The sequence below is a fragment of the Cebus imitator genome, unplaced genomic scaffold (genome assembly GCF_001604975.1).
Source record: "Cebus imitator isolate Cc_AM_T3 unplaced genomic scaffold, Cebus_imitator-1.0 Scaffold131, whole genome shotgun sequence".
Classification (NCBI taxonomy): domain Eukaryota; kingdom Metazoa; phylum Chordata; class Mammalia; order Primates; family Cebidae; genus Cebus; species Cebus imitator.
In genome coordinates, this window is record NW_016107446.1 from 232,169 (window position 1) to 240,391 (window position 8,223).

The following is an 8,223-nucleotide window of genomic DNA, read 5'->3' on the forward strand; positions in this document are numbered from 1 at the left end:
ACAACTTAGATGAAATAGAACAGTTCTTTGAAAATTACATATTATCACAACTTACCTATATGAAATACATAATTTTAAAATCCTTATAATTTTTAAGAAAATTAAATTTGTATGTTAAATTCTGTAAAAAGAAATCTCTAGGTCCAGGTGGTTTCACTGATGATTTTTTTTCCTAATATTTAAAGAACTAACACTGGGCACAGTGGCTCACCCCTATAATCCCAACAGTTTGGGAGGCTAAGGCAGGAGGATCACTTGAACCCAGGAGTTCCAGACCAGCCTGAGGAACATAGGGAGACCCCTCTCTCTACAAAATCATGCTTTTTGAAATCCCAGGCATGTTGATGCACATCTGGGAGGTTGAAATGGGAGTATCACTTGAGCCTGGGAGGTTGAGGCTTCAGGGAGCCGTTGCACTCCAGCCTGGGCAATAAAGTGAGACCTTATCTCAAAAAAAAAAAAAAAAAGAAGGGTGAATTTAATTTTGCACAATTTCTTCCAGAAAATAGAATTGAAACAAATGCTTCCAAATTCTTTTTATGAAAGTAATATTACTCTGATAACAAATCTAGATAACGACAGTACCAAAAAAAAGACCAAAAAATTATAGACCAATATTCCTCATTAATGCAGATGCAGAAGTTCTTAACAAAATATTAATGAATAGAATTCAGCAATATGTAAAAGGCAATCAAGTGGGTTTATTCCAGGAATGTAAGGCTGGTTTAGTATTTGAACATTAATCAGTACAGTCTACCATATAGTAACAGGGTAAAGAAGAAAAGCCACATGGTCATGCGAATTGATGGAGAAAAAATATTCAACAAAATTAAATATCCACCCATGATAAAATCTCTCAGAAAAAAATAGAAAAAGATGAGGATTTCCTAAGCCAAGTAAAAAGCATCTATAAAATACCTATGGGTAACATTATGCTTAAATGTGAAAGACTAAATTGTTTCTGCAAAGACTGGAAACACAGCAAGGATGTGTCTAACCATTGCTATTGAACATAATGTTGAAAGATCTAAACAGTGCAATATGGCATGAAAAGGAAATAATGGGCAAATTGATCAGAAAAGCAGAAATAAAGCTGTCTCCATATGCAGAAACATGGTTGCCTATATATGTAGACTATCCCAAGGAATCCAGCCTCAAAACACTTCTAGAACTAATAAGTGAACTAAGCTTGGTCACAGAATACAAGATAAATACACAAAAATCAATTGTATTTTCATCCACTGGTAATAAACACTCAAAATGGAAGTTAAAATTTTAAGACCATTTGTCATTACTTAAAATGAAATATTAGGTATAAACCTAAAATAACATGTATAGATCTTACATTCTGAAAGCTGCAAATGCTGAAGACAGAAAACAAAGAAGATCTACATAAAATGGAGAGATACACTATGTTCATGGATTGGAAGACTCAACCAGATGAAGGTATCAATTCTTTCCAAATTGATACAGAAGTATAACAGTCGGGTAGGGCTGCTGTAACAAAATACTACAGACAGGATAGCTTAGACCATAGAAATTTATTTTTTCAGAGATTTGAAGGCTAAAAGTTCAAGATCAAGGTGGCAGCAGGATCGGATTTTTCTGAGGCCTCTCTCCTTGGTTTGCAGGTGGCCACCCTCTTTCTGCCTTTTCACATGGTCATTTATTTGTTTGTGTACATCCCTGATGTATCTTCCTCTTATGTAGACACCAGTCATATTGGATTTGGGTCCCACCCTAACAGCATCATTTTAACTTAATTGCCTCTTTAAAGATCTTATCTCAAAGTATGATTATGTTATCTTAAAGTATAATTACATTCTAAGGTAAAAGGGGATCACAGACTTAAATGTCACATGTAAAGATATAAAACTTTTAGAAAAAAATATGAAAGGAAATCATTAGGATCTAGGACTAGGCAAAATGTTCTTAGATTTGACAGCAAAAGCATAAGCTAAGACAGAAAAATGGGAAAAATTGTATTTCATTAAAATTTAACATTTTTGGTCCGTAAAGATTTTTTAAGAAGATAGAAAAAGTACAGAGTGAAAGAAACAAAAACTAAACACCTAGAATTAAAAACAAACAAACAAAAAAACCTCAAAACTCAACAACAACAAAAACAATTAGGTCATGAACAAAAAACATGAAAAGACATTTTACCAAAGAAGATGCAGTCATGTGTTGTATAAAGATATTTGGGGCAATATTGGATCACATATATGATGGTGGGCCATAAGAGTATAATATTCATATTATACTCCTAATTTTTGTCATTAAAAGTAATGGTAAAAAATGCAATTACTTTTGCACTGATCTATACCATATTTTTGCTGTATGTTTTCTATGTTTAGGTTCACAAATACTATTGTGTTGCAATTGTTTACAGTATTCAGTACAGTAACGTGATATACAAAAAGACACCTCTTCACTTATTGAGGAAGTTTCAACATTTTTACATACATGCACAATACTTACGCACGAAGTCAACATTGTGATAATGCACTTTGTGGAGTCAAGTTTGCAAAAAAAATATGTATAAAATGAACTAAAACTCTCTAAAAGTCTTTATACAATTTGTGCCTCTAGTATTGGAAATGATGCAAAGATGAAATTGGACAATTGAATGGAGATAGTCCATAAGAGCTGACTGACTCTCACTATGATTAACTGTATTTTGAAGTTTTGTGTCTTGATGAATAGCTGCCTTTTGACTTTTTCTTTTTCTTTTTCTTTTTAAGACAGTGTCTCGCTCTGTCTCCCTGGCTAGAGTAAAAGATTCTCAACTCACTGCAACCTCAGCTTCCTGGGTTCAAGTGATTCTCCTGCTTCAGCTTCTCAAGTACCTGGGACTACAGGTGCATCGCACCATGCCCAGCTAATCTTTTGTGTGTTTTTAGTAGATATGGGGTTTTGCCATGTTGGTTAGGCTGCTCTTGAACTCCTGACCTCAGGTGATCCATCCACCTTGGCCTCCCAAAGTCCTGGGATTACAGGCATGAGCCACTGTGCCCAGCCAGCTGCTTTTTTTTCCTTTTAGGGTGTGGCTGTCCTTGGAGAATATGTTCACGTTCACTTTCTATGTGGCTCTGCTCTTACTGAAATTCTTTTATGATTCAATATACACCAACATGAGCATTCCCTATTAAATTTTCCTATCTTCTATGCTATGTTTCTAAGTTGTTTTGGGCATGCAGAAATCCATTTTGCATGCACCCCTATGTAGACTACAAATTTGGCAGAAACAATCCTGGTGATTGAAAAGCACTAGCGTTGCTTAAGTGTCTTTTTTTTTTTTTTTTTTTTTTTTTTTTTTTTTTTTTGAGACGGAGTTTTGCTCTTGTTACCCAGGCTGGAGTGCAATGGCGCAATCTCGGCTCACCGCAACCTCCGTCTCCTGGGTTCAAGCAATTCTCCTGCCTCAGCCTCCCGAGTAGCTGGGACTACAGGCGTGTGCCACCATGCCCAGCTAACTTTTTTTTTGTATTTTTAGTAGAAATGGGGTTTCACCATGTTGACCAGGATGGTCTTGATCTCTTGACCTCGTGATCCACCCGTCTCGGCCTCCCAAATCCTACCATGCCCATAATTATTTTTGAACCAGTCAATAATTTCTCTGTCTTTTTCAAGAAAATGTAGCTTTAATTTATTAAAAGTTCTAGAATTTCATCTGGTGGAAGAAATGCCAATGTAGACAGATGATGAATTTTTAAGTGAAGTTTTCATCATTGCCACATCTTGTGGCTAAGCCGCTCATCTGAATTTTTGACCACATGCGTAGGACTGAATGGAAAAAAACAAACTTCACTGGCGGCAACTTGAAATTCACTTTTAGAAGCCTTGATCATGCCTAATTCCAAATCTGTCATTGTAGTTTGGGATTCAATTCGTCGTTAGGGATTTTAGACTTTAGGGCATTTGATCTTTAGAAATTTTAGCATTTGGCATTTCGGCATTCTGGATTGTATCCTTCAGGATTCTGATTGGTATCACTGCATGGAAGTGTGAGTAATAGAAGATGTTGTCCACTGGAGCCTTCACTTTTAAATCTGCCACATTAATAACAGAATTTAGCACTGTTTATATATACACATTTATGTTTATGTAGTTCATGTTAAACATTCAGAAGAGAAAAAGTGGTGATCTGAAATCATAAGCTCCAAGTTTGAATCTTGAATTTTTATACTTAATGACTATGTAATCGCAAACAAGTCATTTGTCTTCTTGAAAACTGTTTCCCCATCTTTAAAGCAAAAATATTACCCACTCACACAAGTAGACAGTGAAGGATGCTTAAGATGACGTGAAAGTACTTTGAAAACCCAGCAAATACATACATGCTAACTCTGTAGCTTTATACAGACCAAATTTTTTCACCTTGCCTATTTTTGAAAATTTGACTTTTCTTTTACAAAACGGAAGATGCTTCTCTAGTCAAATCGCTCAAATGTAGTATGGAGAGTGCAAGTAAACGTGAATCTGGGTTACATCTCACAGCGTTTCAGTTCTTTTGCGGGCTCATTCTATCTGCATCCAAGCAGGATACACAGTGCCCCACTGGAAAAGTGAGATGGCACCTCTGTATATCACAGGGTGACTAGAGTGGGTGGTAGAATACAGGGGAAGGTGGCTTGCTCTCAAGTTGTGCTATTGAATTACAGTCTGTCCAAGGAGAGTGATCTCTTGTTTTGGCAGCGAGTACTAATCCTGGAAACTATAAAAAGCCCAAGCATTCAAAAATAGGCTGTCACATAGAAAACCATAAATTATTGCAGCCAAGTAGTCCATCACTCTCATTCACGCTGCTACCTTAAGCTAAGAAGAGTGGTCTGCCTGAGGGGGAAAAACACAAAACCAAACCTTATTTCTGTTCTCTTTTGATTCCCTTTCTTGCTCATTTCAGAAGAAGCTAGAAGACAGCTTTATTTAATTATGTAATACCTTTTTTTAGTTTTAAATGTTTAAAGCCTTCATGGAGCTGCTCTGCATGGAAAAAGGAATCTATTCCAGGAGCAAGAGTGAGATCATCATTCTTAGATGCCACACAGCTGAAAATGTCACAACAGTAAGGGATTCATATGTAAAGCAAAATAGAGAGAGACAAATACCTTCTCACCTTGGTTTCCATTATAATTTCTGATTTGAATACTCACGGGAAATTGATCTGAAATGCAATACAAATCACCTTTAGAATCTTACTGTCTCTTCCAAGGCATGCTTTGCCTTTATGGGCATGTGCTCTATATACAAGAAAGTTCCCTCAGGCCACCTCTTCTAGAAGAGCTGGTCAAATAAACACACGTCCATGAGATTTTGACACACTCACTAAATGTAACACATATTACCGTAAAACCCTCAGTGAATTTCCATTTGTTTAGAAGGTCTTAGATACTCTATCAGTTTTATGTGTACAAGTACACAGCAGACACACCATTGTTCCAGATATTCCATCACGTGGAGGCTGCTTTGGACTGAAGGTAGGCTTTTGTTTAATTACACAGTTATTAAAAGACCAGCACGGAGTGGAAGTGTCTCACTATCTGGTTACCAAGATTTCCTTAAGTGTTTTCTATAGCAGGACCCATTCATGTAGGAGTTAATTACAACAGCCTTTCTAAGGTGAAGAAAGAAAACAGTGAAAGTAACATGAAAGATTATTTCTATAATTCTTCAAAGTTTATCTGCAACAGGCAGAAAAGTCAAGATAACTATCAAATTGAACTACAATATAGATAGATGATAGATAGATAGATAGATAAGATAGATACACAGAGATAATAGGTAAAAAAAGGTAAGTGGAAGCACTTTCATTATTTTTAACTGCACAAAATAGAAATTGTCCTAAGCCGATATGCACAAATCAAGGTGGACTTTTACCAATGAAAAAGGAACTTTTCAGTTGACAGAGTTTAATTCTAGTGACCTTGGCATTCACCCATTCATTCATTTATTTGTCACACATTTATTGTGTCAGAAACTAAAAAAGGAATTCTGGGATGAAAGGCTTAGTCCCTGTCTTCAAGTGGCTCAAGATCCAGAATGGGAGAAAGACATACAAGGGAATAATTATTATGCAAAGTGTAAGCACAGTGAGGCGGTGGGTCCTGGGGGTGGGACTCACGTGCAACATGAGGGGAGCAAGAATCAGAGAAGGTGAATTGCTAGGGAGTTAAAGACAAGGTATTAAAAAAGCCTCTCTCTGCCTAAAACAACAGCACAGCAAAGTAACAGAGTTCTGAAACAGACTGAGGTCATTCTGCAGATAGTTCAGGAAGACAGAGACAGGGTCTGGGGTCTGGAGGAGCATGGTAGAAGAAGGATGACCAGATAGGAGGCTCAAGCCTGGTGTGATGGCTCACACCTATAATCCCAGCACTTTGGGAGGCTGAGGTAGGTGGATCACCTGAGGTTAGGAGTTCAAGACTAGCCTGGCCAACATGGTGAAACCCTACTCTACCAAAAATACAAAAAATTAGCTGGGTGTGGTGGTGGGCACCTGTAGTCCTAGCTACTTGGGAGGCTGAGGCAGGAGAATCGCTTGAACCTGGGACGCGGAGGTTGGAGTGAGCTGAGGTCATGCTACTGCACTCCAGCCTGCACAACAAAGCAAGACTCCGACTCAAAAAAAGAAAAAAACAAAGCAGAACAAAAGAGATCATGCCCAGCATGTCAGTTGCCTCCTGGGCTCTGCTGGGGACTTGAGGCTTGAGCCTAGCCACTCATTGAACAAACTCATCAAATTCCCCACACAGAGTTTCCACCACTATTTGGACAAATAAGCTCTGATTTTAAAAAGCAATACTTTTTGAAAACCAAGAACTGCATCATGACCCTGACTATAAATCTCACAGGCTCACAAGTCTGACCGTCAGAGGGCAGGGCAAAAGAATGTGAGAGTCAGCTCAGTGGGCACCGTTCCTGACTGGTGGAAAAGGGCAGGGGTTGCCAAACTGTCAACTTCGAGGGGGAATCAACTTTGTAGGTGAAGAAAAGGCAAAATCATTGTCTTTTGTGGAGTGCCTTCTCTTAAACATGGGAAAACAGAACACTTAATGTGTTGAAATAGTGTTTAAAATTGATAAATTGCTTATGTATTGATATTTTATGAAAGTTCCTCCCGCCAATACAGGGAAGCAGTTTGTGTGTTGCAGATGGCATTGATTCCATCAGAAAACTGCATAAAGAGCATGGAAGTCACTAATATGACGTGACAATCCTAGAGTCTTCAATTATATTAGAGGCGTTAGTCCATTATATTAATTTCTTACACTGTTCCCTTCTATCAAATCAGATTAGCAAATCTGGTTTAAACTAATATGCTATAAAAATCTTATCATTTTTATTAAGTATGAGAAATTTGTGGTTTTGCTTATATTGAATGGTTGATCTCATTTATCCCTCTATGTCAGATTAATGATAAAGGAGACATTTGGCAGCCTGTGTTTTCTGTCTCTTAGCAATGAAGTAAAAAACGTTATTACTCTTAGAGCAACTTTGGATTAATACAAAGGGATGGTCCAGGCATGCTGGCTCTTGCCTATAATACTAACACTTTGGGAGGCTGAGGCAGGAGAATCATTTGAGGACAGGATTTCAAGACCAGCCTGGGCAATACAGCAAGACCCCATCTCTACAAAAAATAGCCAAGCATAGTAGCATGTGATTGTAGTCCCAGCTACTTGGGAGGGTGAGGTAGGACGATTTCTTGAGCTCAGGAGGTTGAGACTGCAGTGAGCTATGATCATTCCGCTGTTCTCCAGAGGGGGCAACAGAGTAAGACTTGGTCTCAAAGCAGCAACAACAACGAACAAAGGGATGATAACAGGACACTTACATGAAAACTACAGGTTTAAACTTAGAGAAAGGAGTTGGTGACTTTCCATTTCGTTTACTGTCCAGCTTCAAGCCAACCAAGGTATCAGTGTCTCTCACCATCTGAGGAATGTAACATGGTGATTCAGCCCATAACAATCCCTAAGACATATTACTTCCACTGAAATAAAACACAAAACGTTGCTTGCTGGTTCTTCTCACCGTGCTAACTGGAACACCTGAGAAAAAAATAGCTGCAGCCAGCACTCCCTGCTTCCCCATCCTCACTCTTACCCAGGACCGTGCCTTCTACTTCCCTGAGAAAGCTGAAGCAGTCAGAAGAGAACTTCCAAAACTTCCCACCACCGTAGATGCTCTCCAGATGGTTAAATCCAACTGTATTTCTTA